The sequence below is a fragment of the Microtus oregoni genome, unplaced genomic scaffold, assembly GCF_018167655.1.
Source record: "Microtus oregoni isolate MIOR12 unplaced genomic scaffold, Mior012 000022F_ref0000154, whole genome shotgun sequence".
Classification (NCBI taxonomy): domain Eukaryota; kingdom Metazoa; phylum Chordata; class Mammalia; order Rodentia; family Cricetidae; genus Microtus; species Microtus oregoni.
The window spans coordinates 24,760,672-24,774,696 of NW_024543081.1; the positions used below are offsets into that span (position 1 = coordinate 24,760,672).

Genomic DNA, 14,025 nt, shown 5'->3' on the forward strand with positions numbered 1-14,025 from the left:
TTTACGGTTTGAGGTATAGTCAGTCCATTGTGGCAGAGAAGTTATGGTATCGGGAGCATGAAGCAGCTGGTCATGTAGCATCCACGCTTGGGAAGCGGAGAGAGATGAATGCTGGTGTTCAGCTTGCTCTCTCCTTGTGATTTAGTTCAAGACCCCAGCCCATGTGTTGGGTACCACTATGATTAGGGTAGACATTCCCACTTCAGCTAATTCAGCCTAGAAGCCCCCTCCCGCAAGACATGCCCAGAGATTTATTTCCATGGCAGTTCTAAACCTCATGAAGCTGACCATTGTGTTGACTTATATGCAGTCACCGTCTTGGGAGTTTCTGCCAGTGACGCTAGAACATCCATGAAATTCCAGTCTACGTTGCTATTAGACGGCTCAGTACTTCTCCAAATACCACTTTATTGAACTGTCCGTCATGCCACGTGGCACTGCCACAGAAAGCAGCCACTCACAGTGAGTGGCCAGCTGGCCTTTCTTGATGGACACCTCTCCCATATACAACCCATGTATATGGCCCAGATCACCCAAACCCAGCCTTTTAAAGGAAGGTACACAGACAACACCTAGCCGTGTGTGGTCCCAGTGCGAAAGCAGCACATGGCCTCTTGTCCTGAGCTCAGAGTGGGAGGAAGACTTGAACTCTCTTCTCTTGTCCTGGGTTTGCCCGGCTGAGCTGCATTAGCGAGGAAGCCTTAGCATCAGCACAGCTGTGTTTCCGGCATCACGTGACCAACACTCGTTCCCCTCACGTGTCCACAAGTGTTTCTGAGCTCTTGGATGTGTCAGGTGCTCTTCTAGACTAAGGCCCAGAAAGTGCACATCCTGGCCAGGAGTGGCAAAGGGGAAGGAGGAAGCATGCATAGAAGTGGCAGGACAGTGGGCACGGACCCCGGGGTATGGAGTATTGCCTTTGTGTGGGCACCAGAGGTCTGTGCAGGTGTCTGTGGTGAGCTTGACCCCACTGCTGATGGGTGAGAAACATTGGGGGGAAAACAAGGGCTGTTCGTCACTAATTGCGACAGGCATGCTTCCTCCTTAGTAGGGGCTACGGCCCTGTAGTCACATGCACGAAAGCTCTCAGGGCTAATTTCCTCTAAAAACAACAGGCTGTGTTATCAGCCAGAGCAGGGACAGCCTGCGCGCCAGGCTCAGTAGCTGAGATAAGAGGGCCGTGGTGTTGTCCCCAGATACTGACCTGGGTGGGGAGGACCTTGGGGAATTTCCTTTGCTGATAGCCTTTGAGAAGAAGGTGGCAGTGTTCAGAGCCTGTGCCTCTTCCCTGGAAGAGGGGAGACACAAACAAGGGAGAGTCTTTGCATGTCCAAAGAGCTGTCAGATGGCAAAGAAGTTAAGCTTGTACAGGGAACTTAGTGAGTGAACCCAATGAGGAGTGTGTAGAAAAAGAGGATAACTTTTGTTTCTGTCTGTGTTTCCCCTCCTCAGTTGCTTGGCAGTCACTCATGGGCACCTCCAGCCCTGGGGCTTCTGGGCACTGGAGGTGCAAGGAGTCAGCGGGCGCCATACCTCTGGGACGCTGATAGCCCAGGCAGGGAGAAATAGATCTACCAGTTAGTGGCAGGCATGGGACATAGTTCTGGCTTTGTGGAGCCTGAGGCATATGCAATTTGGAGTGCTCTGTAAAGAAATAACATACTAAGTCATAGATTTGAAATAAAACATAAGCCTTGATAATTGGGGTTCTCTGGGGGATGGGATACCATTCTCCTGGTGTGGGACAGTCTCAGTCTCCAGTGGATTTGCAGCTGAGAGACTATTGGGCTTTCTCTCCTGGGTCTCTGGAGGTTGTATGTGTGGGGAGCAGGTTATCTGCTAAAGCCTGGACATAGTCCTAGAAGGAAAGCCATTAGGAGGACAAGAACATCCACACTAGTGTTTGGTGACATGGGTGTTCCTGTCTTTATTTTCTGACTGGTGAGATGGGATAGTCTTTTGTTCCCTTTGTGCTGGCAAACTGTTCTAAGGCATGGTCTATCTTCAGGCTAACTGTGGTAGTTTGAGAATGGCCTGCTCCCCACACCCCTGAGGCTCATGTATTTGAATTCTTAGTCACCAGGGAGTGGAACTGTTTGAAAAGGATTAGAAGAATTAGGAGGTGTGGCCTTGTTGGAGAAAGTATGCTGCTGGGCTTAGGCTTTGAGATTTCTCAAGCCCAGTATCTCTCTGTGTGTCTGTCACCTTCAGATCAGGATGTAAGGCCCTCAGCTACTCCACCAGCACCATGCCTATCTGCTTCTTGTCATGATGATCATAGACTAAGCCTTGAAAACTCTAACTCAAATTAGATGTGTTCTTTCATAGGAGTTGCCTTCATCGTGGGGTCTGTGCATAGCAACAGAAAAGTAACTAAGATGCTAACCTAGTGATCCCACTTCCAGGCTGATACTAGGGATCAGTCGAACTGTTGAAGTACTGAGCTGTAGTGGTGGGGGGGCTGTGGGCGGAGCATGTGGGCGTACCTCCAGAGACTTGGTTGGAGGTCAATTCTAAGAGCACCTGGTCAGCCACTGTAGAAACTAGCTATTGATAAGCCAGGTGTACACCACTCATCAAGAACTTTTTATTTTATTTTGTATAGGTGACTTTGTATAGTGTTTCCTTGGAAACTACATAAGCCTTTTATGGAACAGAGGGACGGGGTGGTTTACTAACGTATTCCCAGGCACATGGCTCCTAGCTGGGCTTTGAAGTTGGGGTGTATTTCCAGAGCCGTGCCCACCAGCTCTGTTGCCTCTCCAGGATCCTTGTTTCTAATTCTTTTATAGCTTCTAATACATCAGGAAAATATCCTGAATGGGCAAGTTCAGGAACAGGGTTCAATAAAATACAACTTAGAATGGATTCATTCATAGTGAGCCCACGTAGAGTTTTCCCTAGAACGCCCCGGATGTTCCGGGTGTTGGATGCTAAGGGGAAAGTCCTACGTATGTACAGAAAACAATGAAGAGTGGGGGCTGGCGATGTTGAGTTCTCCCTCTGACTTGTATACGCTCAGTTGAGCTTGTTACAGCAGGCTATTTACCCACACGTCCGAGCACCTGTTCCATTGTCCCGATCCTGAGAACACTGCAGCATTTAAAGGTCATGACCAGGAGTGTTCCTGCGCTTGCTGTGGCCTCTGCCATTGACTGCTCCTTCCCTCCGGTACCAGGTGTAAGTCATATCAGCCTCCCTTAGATCCACCACTTTGCCTCACAGGGAACAGATGCTTCCAGTCACTCGCTGTGGCCAGGCCCAGTGTCTCAGGAAAAGAGGGCCACCAGGGCATGGAAATTTCACAGGTGCTTTTAGAAGCCAACCCCGCACACTGAGTCCTTCACTCTTCACGAATGACCAGCTTTGGGTCTGCTCACGTCCAGATGGTCAGTATCCAGGCATTTGTAGGTTCTGCAGGTGATCTTAGCTGCGGACATGTTTCCGTCTGTGGCCTTTTTCCTTCTTTAACTCCTGTCCACAATATCCCTGGAATAGAGTCCAAGTTTTGTGGGAGAAAGACAAGACTCAAAGTCTCCCCCACGTCCCCAGTCTCTTCCTAGCTCTCCCAACCTGACTCCTCCTGCTAGGCACAGAGCAACCTTCAGTGCAGTGACAGTGTGGTCTGGGTGCAAATTCTGTTTCTGCTACTCACCCAGTCATGCTGACCTCAGTGTCCTTACCTGTGCAATGGGCAGGATGGCTAAGGATAGCCTGAATTAGTTAATATACAGAAAAGTGCCGAGTCCTACCAGATAGAGCATGCTCTGGTGGCCAGTGTGAGACAGAAGAGTCATCGGTAGGTGTTGATGGAGGCACAGCTCCTGCTCCATAGGGAAGGAAAATTTATGCTGAGCCACATGTAAGTGACCGTGGATCAGGAACACAGATTCAGGTTGCCCCCAAATGATGTGGATCCCCGTTAAGTGGTAACATGGACTCCATAGCCACAGAAGAAACGAAAGTCATAAAACAGTGCGTTTACCGGAGACTTCAGTGGAAATATCAGGTGGGCAGGTTACAGCAGAGAGGATGGCTATCTCTGCTACAGCTCTCAAAGGTTACCTGATGACGAGCTTAACTTTTGATGTGCTGGCACTTGTGGCATGTTGAGACGTCCTGAAGATTCCACTTGAAGTTAAAAGAATATCAGATAAGAGGTAGTTGATAATTGGGTATTAAGAAGACAAAAATAGCCCATAATATTGGTTAATAAGATGGAGGTCTCATGTAGTCAAGATGGCCTTAAACTTGCTAGGTCCTTGAGGATGACCTTGAACTCTTGCTCTTCCTGCCTCTGCTTCCCAGTGCTGAGATTCCAGGTAGGCAACACCACGCCCCGCTTCTGCAGTGTTAGGGATTAAACCCAGGACACACTGAGTAAACACTCTACCACCTGAGTTACAACCTCCAGCCCAACTACAACAGTTCAGCTACCCACAATCACGGAGCACTAATTAGACTGTAAAACCTTCAACATAGGTCTGACTTTTTTTTTTTTCTGTGAACTTGAGTCCACAACAAAGGAGTGGTCACGGGGTAGAGATATCCGGTGTGGTGTCCTAGGTCTTGTGACCCTTCCAGGAGGTAACCTGCTGTGCCTCGGGAACTTCAAGCACCTGTGGGTTGCATAGTCTCTTCCTTGCTGGAGGGCATCATTCTCTGCCTCCTAATGAGTCACTTGTCCTCTCTTCTTCAACACTCAGTGTGTGCACATGTCCTGTCTTCTGGGAATCGTCCCTCCCATTTCTATTTGCCCTTCAACCAGGCCTCCTCCCTTGGCATCTGCCCATCCCTCTGTTGCATCTCTTTGTCACCCTGGCCAGTCCTGAAAAGGCCTGTGTAGGTTCCTGGAGGAGCAGGGCTGGGGTCTCTTCCTTCCCTTGTGAGCTTTTACCTGTATCAGGTGCAGATTTTCCTTGCCAGCACTGAGGAAGGTGATGGACCAGGCACATCCAGGTATTCCCAGTGCACTAGAAAATGCAACCCAAAGCTAGGATATTTCATACTGCTCTCAGCACCATAGAATGGCCCACCTGCTAGATCATAAACGCAACATTCAGAGTGTATCAAACTGAGTGGGTGAGGGCTAGGCAGGTCTCCTAAGGATCTGTCTTTCCTCTTCAGTCTCCTCAGGTCCCAGCTACCCTGTGGCAACACCCCAGACCTGGTTTTAGGGCAGTGGAAACTGAAGACCCTGTATCTATGGGCTTGGGGTCTTGACACTTAGGGAACCATTGCTCTTTCTGGATACTGGTCCAAGTAGCTGCCACTTACATGACTGCATACTTCCCACTTTCTTACGCAAACACACCCAAGTAGTCTTCAGCTCTTTCTGAAATCAATGACTGAATAAGGAGGAGGAGGAAGGAAAAGGGAGGGTAACAGAGCCAGCCTGCCTGAGATCCATTTGGCAAGCCTTTGTGTTACATCCCACTGCATGTCCAAGAGGCTCTTCGGGGAAGACGCGTCACTGTGTTGCTCAACGGTTTTTGTGTAAACACTTTTTCTAAGCACTAAAGTTACCCCTGTGCCGAGAGTAAAGGCCATCAGAACAAAAACAGGAAAGGGACCTTTAAGGCTGGAGACACAGACTTGCTTTTCTCTTTGTCAGTTAGAACAGAACCTGCCCCCTGCACGTAGCAGCTTCTGCAAATGGGTGGTCTGCTCAAATCTAGGGATCAGGGACCATCTCTGCCTGCCTTGAATCCTGTACTTGGTTCAAGGAGAGTCACTCCGAGAGTATTCCAGGAATCACCCTGGGCAATCATTATACTGCCTGGTTGTTGTGTAATATTCCAGCAAGCAACTGTAGAAGCTGGAAGTTTCCACCCTTTTCCATGCTGTGTATTCATAGGTCATGCACATATGTGCATGATCGTCATGGTTACTGTCAATAGCCCTGTGGTGTTGTGAGCATCTCCCTTCCTTTGAACTGTGTCACTGGGACGAGTTCCCAGGAGGAGTTGGACACTGGAAGTGCTTTGAGAATTTCTGCCACCTGTTTGCAATGGTGACCTTGTGGAAAAAAGCCAGGAAGATGGGGGAACTGGAGCTGGAAGATGATCCCAAGAGGCTGCGAGAGGGACGGAGCAAAAGCCAAGGAGATTCCACAGCTCGTGGGATCGTGTGACAGGCAAATGGATCCTTTTTCTGCGGGGCTCAGTGTTCAGATCTTGGAGGAACAGGAACAAGGAGGGGTCAGACAAAAAGGAGGCAGGAAATGGGGTGATGGGAACTTGTTTCTGATATAAAGAGAAGCCTTTCTCCAACCTTGCACTCTTTAGGGGCTACCACATAGATAGGGTACATGCTAGCAGTTAATGAGCTAAAACTGGACCGTGACCCATCTCGGGTCAGCTTGGGTTGTTGATACTCTACAAGCAAAAATAGCTCAAGCATGACTCTTGATTCTCTAAGTGTCTGCCAGGCCTACAGGCCATTTATACCTAGTGACAGTACTTCAGGGCTTTATGATATTACGAGTGCCTTTGGACCATAAGGGGGGAGTGCACACATTCTGTGTAAATTCAGAATTCCAAGATTGCAGCATCCGGTGGAACCCAGGTAACCTTGGCTCTGCTAAATGCCCTGATGTCCAGAAAGACTTTATAGTGTACACCACACTTCATCACCGTCTGTGGCTTGGACATAAGAATGGTTAAAAAAAAAAAAAGGGAGGGACAGCAAAGGTCCTTCACACACACCCAGCAAGGCCTGGAAACTGTCCCTTGTTCTGCCTGCAGGAAAAGTCTTGCACTTTGTAGGCAAACCATAATGCCATAGGGACAGGCTTGCATGTGACAGGAAGGGCAGCTTGGGACTCTAGCCAAGAGATCCTCTTAAGAAATGGCGTGCCTGGCGTGTGGCCTGGCTACATAAGGTAACTCTCTACTCTGCTCGCCTCAGGATGACCCTCCACACTGCATCTGGACGGTCCCATTCTGTATCACTCACATAATACAGATGTGTTCATATATATACACTGTACTGGATGAAAATATTGAAGAATTCTTGAAATGTTTACTTCATTGTCCAAAAATAGTAATAATTGGTTATGAGTTGGCAATGACAGCATTTTAATGAAAGCTGCCTAGAAATGGAGTTGGCGAGGAGAGTGGTTGGGCAGATCTCACCAGTGTTTGGCTTAGAGGACACCTGGAGTGCCGGTGTCTGCCTTTGCCTCAGTCTGCCGTGAAATCGAATGTCGTCTGCCCTCAAGGGCAGGCGTGAAAGACCAGGAAACCCGGTGTTAATGTGGAATGGTTCTGACTATGAACTCCACAGAGGGACTGTGATCCTTGAAGACCTCTACTTGGAGCATAAACTGAGCTTCCTCCCCTCCGCACACCTCCTCCCCTTTCCAGTCCTGAGGATGGATATAGGAACAGTGGGTCCTTGGGCTGTCGTGGGTTTGGTGGGGAGGGACCGTGTTCCTCAGCAAGCTGCAGCGAGTCCCTCTCCACCAAACCCAAGACAGCCCAAGGACCCAGCTGTTGAAGTTTCCCGTGCCTCACTCACTCCCTTTCTCTATAAACTGAGATAACAACACCTATTCAGAGGATAATTGTCCGAGTCAGTAAGTTAATAGTTTAAAACTCCAAGAGGCAAGTAGATCGGACGTGCTGCAGAACTTGTATGCATATATCTGTGCATGTATTTCTACGTACACACTCACATTGTATGCACGTATATATGTGTATGTGTGTACTTACTGTATCTGTGTATATACATATACATAAGTACATATACATATACATAAGTACTATATAATATGCACTACTTATGCCATTCTGTTATGCATATCATATGCACTTATAAGTATATTACACAACTATGCATATGCTAAAGCCAATTTAAACAAATCCCACTGGTCATTCTAGCAAAAGTCACCCCCTTAATGTCTTTCCTGAGATTTAGAGTATATAATAACTACTTTATCCTGTCTCTGCACCCAGAATGAGGGACATAGGACGGTCACTGATGTGTTCAGAGGTGCTGTACAGAACGTACTTAGAGGGGGGATACAAATGAGTGATCAGTTGTTAAGAGCCTGCTCCCTTTTGCTGTCCTGGAACTCCTCTTTAGGCTGGCAACAGCTCCTGGTTGGCTGTCTCCTGCTTTTTGCTGTTGTTTCTTCAGTACCTGGATACAATAGGAGTCTGCTCAGAAAATCCCAGAACTAGCCCAGGACCCACAGAGCCTGTGCTGGGAACACTTCCTTGGGGCTTTCTGCCTGGATGCTCACAGTGCGAATTGTGCAAAAGTGCATGTGCCTCCACCTGTGAGACTCTTTAAGACCGGAAACAAGGCTGCCTTCCTGTTCTGTTGCAGTTGCACCTTGGGAGGCGGGAGGAATGTCCCCAGAGGCCATTGGTGAGGTCCTGAAGTGACACTTGCCTGAAGACATTCTAGGAAGGCCTGTGCTGGAGTGCCTGACTCCAGTTGTATTCTTTCCTAAGTTCAGCTAACTGTATCCACTGCAGAGTCCGGAGGGAAGACAGGGCTCCCTGAGATGCTCCCTCACTGTTACAACCCAAACCCCTCAGAAAGCCCAGTGCTCCTGGTGAAAGCCATGTGTTACTGAGAGCCCAGAGAGTCCCTGGTATGCAAATGTGTGAGGAACAGAGGAGGAGAGAATTTGGGAGTGTTGATCGAGTAGCAGATGAGGAGGAGTGGGTTAAGAGTACGGCCATCAAGGGAGCAGAGCTATATTGCAGAGGGGACCATTGTGAGCACTAAGGACCCAGGAAGGTCCCTGGAGAACAGAAGGGCAGAGCTCACGGAGCTGCCAGCAGGCAAGAGCAGTGGATGAGACAGAGAACATGAGGATGGCTGGGACGGGAAGGCCTGGGTAGCCTTGGGTGATGCTCTGCCACTACAAGGATGCCATCCCATTCCTGTCTGAACTTCAGCAGCTTTCCGGGGGCTTCTAAGTTCACACTGGGTCAGAAGCCTCCCCTAACACCCCATCAGCCTGGAACTGTAGTGTCCCACAATATCTACATCTTTCTTGGGAGTATGTGGGGACAGGCAGAAGGCTGGTCCTGATTTTTATAAACTCCAGCTTCATCCAGGAACGTCTCCCCAATCTCAGCCCCTAGGACCCTTCCTATTCACAGTCTCCTCAAGAACTTTGGTTTCCCTACCCTCAAATGTCTCATCTTTTTCCTTCATGCAAACCTGTTAATAATCGGCTGTTATTGCCTGTCAGATTCCCCCTGTAGATGCCAGATTCCACAAGTTCAGCCTCAGAAACTGCAGCCCATGTCCACATGACCAATATCCTCGGCTTTGCTGTGGCCAGAGAGATATACAAAGCCCTTTGTAGGTGGCCTGTTTCTAGCAGCTTAAGGGCTAAAGGGACAGGGTTGGTCCCCAAGTCTTGCCTGATGTGCGCTTAGTCTCCTATGACCACATATTGTCTCCAGCATGGTCTCCATCCGAAAGGCACTGCTAGCTTACTCTGCAGCGCTCTCTCTTTGCACAGGCTAGCCTCGCTGCCCAGGAGCCCTATCCATGTCCCTTCACCCAGCATATGATCCACTGACCCTAACTAGATCACTGCTGGCCCAGCTGCCCCACTCCCTGACTCCACAGAAGTTCTCATGCCTCACTGAACTCCGCTGTCCTGTCCTACCTGGTGCTACTGGGACCCTGGCTAGGGAGGGCAGATGTGGTGGTACCCTCCAGCTGTTATGCATGCTTCTGAGTAGGACTGTGGAGAAAGACAGTGCAGTCAATAGATTAGGTTTTGCTGACCAGACTTTCTCTCCTGGTTACTCGGGTTGCCATGGCTGATTAGAAGTGTCCACAGCTGTTGTAATAGGAGTGGCGGGGCTGTGTCCCCAGCACCCTGGCCGCCTGCTAGCTTATGCCCTGAAATAATAACACACAAACTGTATTCATTTAAACACTGCTTGGCCCATTTCTATCTAGCCTCTTCTAGGCTAACTCTCGCACCTGGACTAGCCCATTTCTAGTGTACACGAGGTGGCTTACCAGGGAGATTCTAGCCTATGTCCATCCTGGGTCGGAGCTTCATCGTGTGTGCCTCAGAGAGCAGAGCTCTCGCGTCCGCCCTGGAGATGGGAGCATGGCGTCTCTCTCCAGAGAGCAGAGCTGTCGAGTCTGAGCTCACTTCCTCTTCCTCCCAGCATTCTGTTCTGTTTACTCCTCCCACCTATGTTTTAACCTATGAGGCCAAGCAGTTTCTTTATTACTTAGCCAATGACCTTCCTCCATCACACAGCAGTACACAGACAACTGGGTGTGGCTGTGTCCCAGTAACAGACTCCTGCTTTACAAACAAGTAGCAGGCCATGTTTAGGCTGTCTGACCCAGTGTGCCTCTGCTTACTAATTATTTATGTCCCCATTGCTAGACAAGGACTCCTCCAGGCCCTAGACCATGCTGCTGCCAGCATGGCACCGTTAGTGACTTACACAGGGACTATAGTCTACTTCCCACAACTAAATGTGTGAATGGGTCAGCGAAACAACGGGTGTTGTCCTGTGGGTACGTGCCTAGTGAATATCAGCCTGGCATCAAGGCCATAGAGGGGATGGCTGCAGCCTTCTAGGTTTGGGGTTAAACTAAAGCTCCTCCTCATCTGTACTGTTAAACCCTGGAAAGGTTTAAGGATCTGTGGCAGGGGCTGGCTGGTTAGGGGGACTTCAACCTCAGCTCTCAAGCCTCCTATGTATGGGAATGCCGTACTCCTTCTTGGCAATGGCCCTGGGTTTCTAGGTTCTCAACCTTGCTCAGGGCCGTTAGAATTGACTTCTCTGAAAAGTCAATGGGACTGGGGCTCACAGGTACAGAAGCCCCCGCCCCCCAGGGGAAGCTGTCCCTGCCTGAGAATAGCCTGACTCTGCATTGGCATGGGGGGGGGGTATTCCTAGTATTCACTCTAAGGTGCCTGGGTGGGCCACACGCTTTACTAAGGGTTCTGTATACATCCTTTTACTTAGTTGTCATGGCAACTTATGTGGCAGATGCTATTGTTTTTACCTCTTTCTCCACAGAATAAACTGAGCCACAGGAAATTTACCTGCTTGAGGTCACGTAGAAGTTGAGGGCAAGCTGGGATTTGCACCTGGCAATTTGATGCAAAGATCCTTCCTCATAGCGGCAAGCCGATACACCCCGGAAAAAGTACTCAGCACCCCAAGGAGCCAGGGTGATCTCTCTAACTCTCCTACCTCCGTGCCCTTTCTCCTGATGAGAACACTGCTACACCTAGAGATGTGTCTTAAATCACACAGCACGCTCAGAGTGACAAACTCCACCCCTTCTTCAAGGCTTTGTTCCCCCAAACAGAAGGTCATTTTTGACCATGGACAAGCAGACAAGATCTCACCTTTCTTTCTCTCTTCTAAGAGTGATACAACCCTCTTAATCCACCCTGTGCTAAAATTCAGGTGACAGCCCATGCTTACCTGAGTGAGCCTGGGTGGGACCCTAAGCCTCAAATTATCAACCCCAGGATCAAGATGGCGCTAGTGTAGTATTTGATGAGTCTTCTCACCTCTCTGACCTTCAGTTTTTCTGTCTGGCCCTGGGGAGTCAGAGCGTGATTGCCTGGGTTGTTCCTGAGAACTGAGCTCACGATCTGTGCACAGGGCCACCATGGCTGAGCCCTGGCACTCCACACACATGGCTTCCTGTACCTCTCTTCATTCTTTCCCTGTGTGGTTCCCTCAGCCCTCTGTGAACCAGGGTGACCCCACCTTCCATGCCAAGCTGGAGTGTTCATGTAAGGGCCCACTGAACTCTTAACCCTCTGAATTCTTATTCCAGGAAACCACAGTAGTCTATTTTTGTCCAGAGTCCTGGCTGGGACCTTGTGTTTGCCGGTGATGACAGGCCTCCATGGTAGTCTCTGCTATTCTCTCTATTCTACTCTGATCTTTAATTGTATTTCAAAGAACTCACAGCCATTAGGCCCCAGGTCCTCGGAGATTGTTTGTGAAAAGACAGAAGTCTGGGTAGAGAGGAAGCCATGGGCGCCTTGAAGGGAGTCATACAATTGGACTAACTTAATGTGGAGGCCTCCCGTGGGAATTTGATGGCTCCAGATGGCTTGGGAACCCTGACATTCTTCATCAGCTCTTTCCACCTTCCCACCTCTTACTCTAGAACAGCCTGCAGGCCCTGGGTGGTAATGGAAAGTAACTGGGGGTGAGAATCCAGGCTGTCTAGAGACAGGGCTGGGCAGGTGTGTTGTGTTTGCAGATGGGGGCTACAGAGAAATCAGTGCCTTCATCTGGGCCCAGCCTTTTCAATTCCAGGCTTCTTTCCCAAGCTCAGGCACATGGTGAGGACTTCATACCTTTCTAGCCTGTCATTCAAGGCTGTGTCAACTTCAGGCAAGCCCCGCCCTTCATCTTCCCATCAAGTCCTTTAACCCTGGTGGACTTCCAGGGCCATCAATGCATCCATACGCTTGCTGGGAGCCATTTGCCTTACATGTTGGCCCAAGGTTGTGTTGAAAATCCCGTACATCAGATCCCAGGCTCTAGGGAGCAGGAACCCTAGTCTCTCTGGGACCCTAATTATCACCCACTGTTAGCTGGCTTATGGCTGTTCCTGTTGGCCATCTTTGCTTGACCTCGGTATGACAAAGACTTAAGGAAACTGATTTTAAAGTGGGAAGGGTTTATCTGGTTTCAGGGAGCTCAGTCCACCGCTGTGGGTAAACAGATAGAGCAGAGCATAGGTGGCCAGGAAGTGGAGAGAAGGCCATACCCTCTCCAGTAGTATGAGGGAAACTTGTGCTCCCAAAGGGTAACTACCAAGATGCCATGACTGGGATTTTGGACCCAGGTTTCAGGCACTCCTTCCTTCATTGTGAAAAGTACCACGTGAGTTACTTCAGAAGGTAGCTGGGCCATCTTGTGTGCTGCCCTGGCTGAGGTAGCTGCCTCCGCGGAACCTGAGATTTTCAACTCTGACATTCAGTCACAGCACACCCCTATGAGGACAGACAGCAGACTAGCGTCAGACCGCACCCTGCCGGTGACCCTGCTCTACAATAGAGAAGAAACCTCTGTGCTCTGGAGCACACCCTATCTCTGGAGGGTTTCAGTTGGAATTTAAAAACAACAGTTGAGCTGGGCACGTTATGAGTCTTAGGAGGTAGAGTCACACCTTCTAGCCTCTGTCACAAGGCACCTTGAGAACTTTGGTTTTGACTTTTAAGTGTTGCTGGGGCAGCATTATGCTCATCTTCCTGGGGTGTCTTCTCCCGCTTCATCGACTTCAAGCTGAGCCTCTGGAAGTGTTCACTACCTCTTGGCTGATACTCTGGAGGTCTTGCTCAGGCCAGGGACCATGGAGTGGGGGCTCCCTACCCAGCACTGGGCACCACAGGTTTTCATTTAGTGAAGACAGTTATATTTTCCAGTCAGAAAATTGTTCTGCGGCCACTGAAAGAAATCTGGAAACTCTAAGGGAACTAGGAAAGCCCAAAAACGAAACAATAAAACAGATAGACCCCCAGATTGCCATGGGCTGTTTTTCCCAGTGACTACCCAGCTGTCTCTGTATTTTAAGCTCTTTTATTCCCTTGAGTTCTGGTTCAGCAATGGTTTCTTCATGCTCACCTGACTGCACATACTGCTGCGCAATACAGCAGATACTTCTGGTGCTGCTGGAAATTCTGAGGGTGTTTTGAGGATGCTGATACTGCGTAGCCCATCTGATAATCTATGACTTACCGACCTGATGAGCTTTTTTTTTTTGACAGATGTAGTAATAGGGGCGGCAGGGCTGCGTCCCCAGCACCCCGGCTGCCTGGCTAGCTTATGCCCGAAATAACAACACACAAACTGTATTCATTTAATCACTGCTTGGCCCATTTCTATCTTGCCTCTTCTAGGCTAATTCTCACATATTAATTTAGCCCATTTCTAATCATCTGTGTAGTGCCCCTAGGTGCGCTTACCGGGAAGATTCTAGCCTATGTCCATCCTGGGTCGGAGCTTCATCGCGTGCATCTGCCTGGGAGCTGGGAGCATGGCA

At 49.4% G+C, this 14,025-nt stretch overlaps 1 protein-coding gene across 3 annotated transcripts in view; it reads left to right on the top strand.

Moving 5' to 3' along the window:
- St3gal1 (ST3 beta-galactoside alpha-2,3-sialyltransferase 1) overlaps positions 1-14,025 on the top strand; it is a 71,256-nt gene that overhangs the window by 19,628 nt on the left and 37,603 nt on the right. The gene's annotated exons all lie outside the window — the stretch shown is intronic.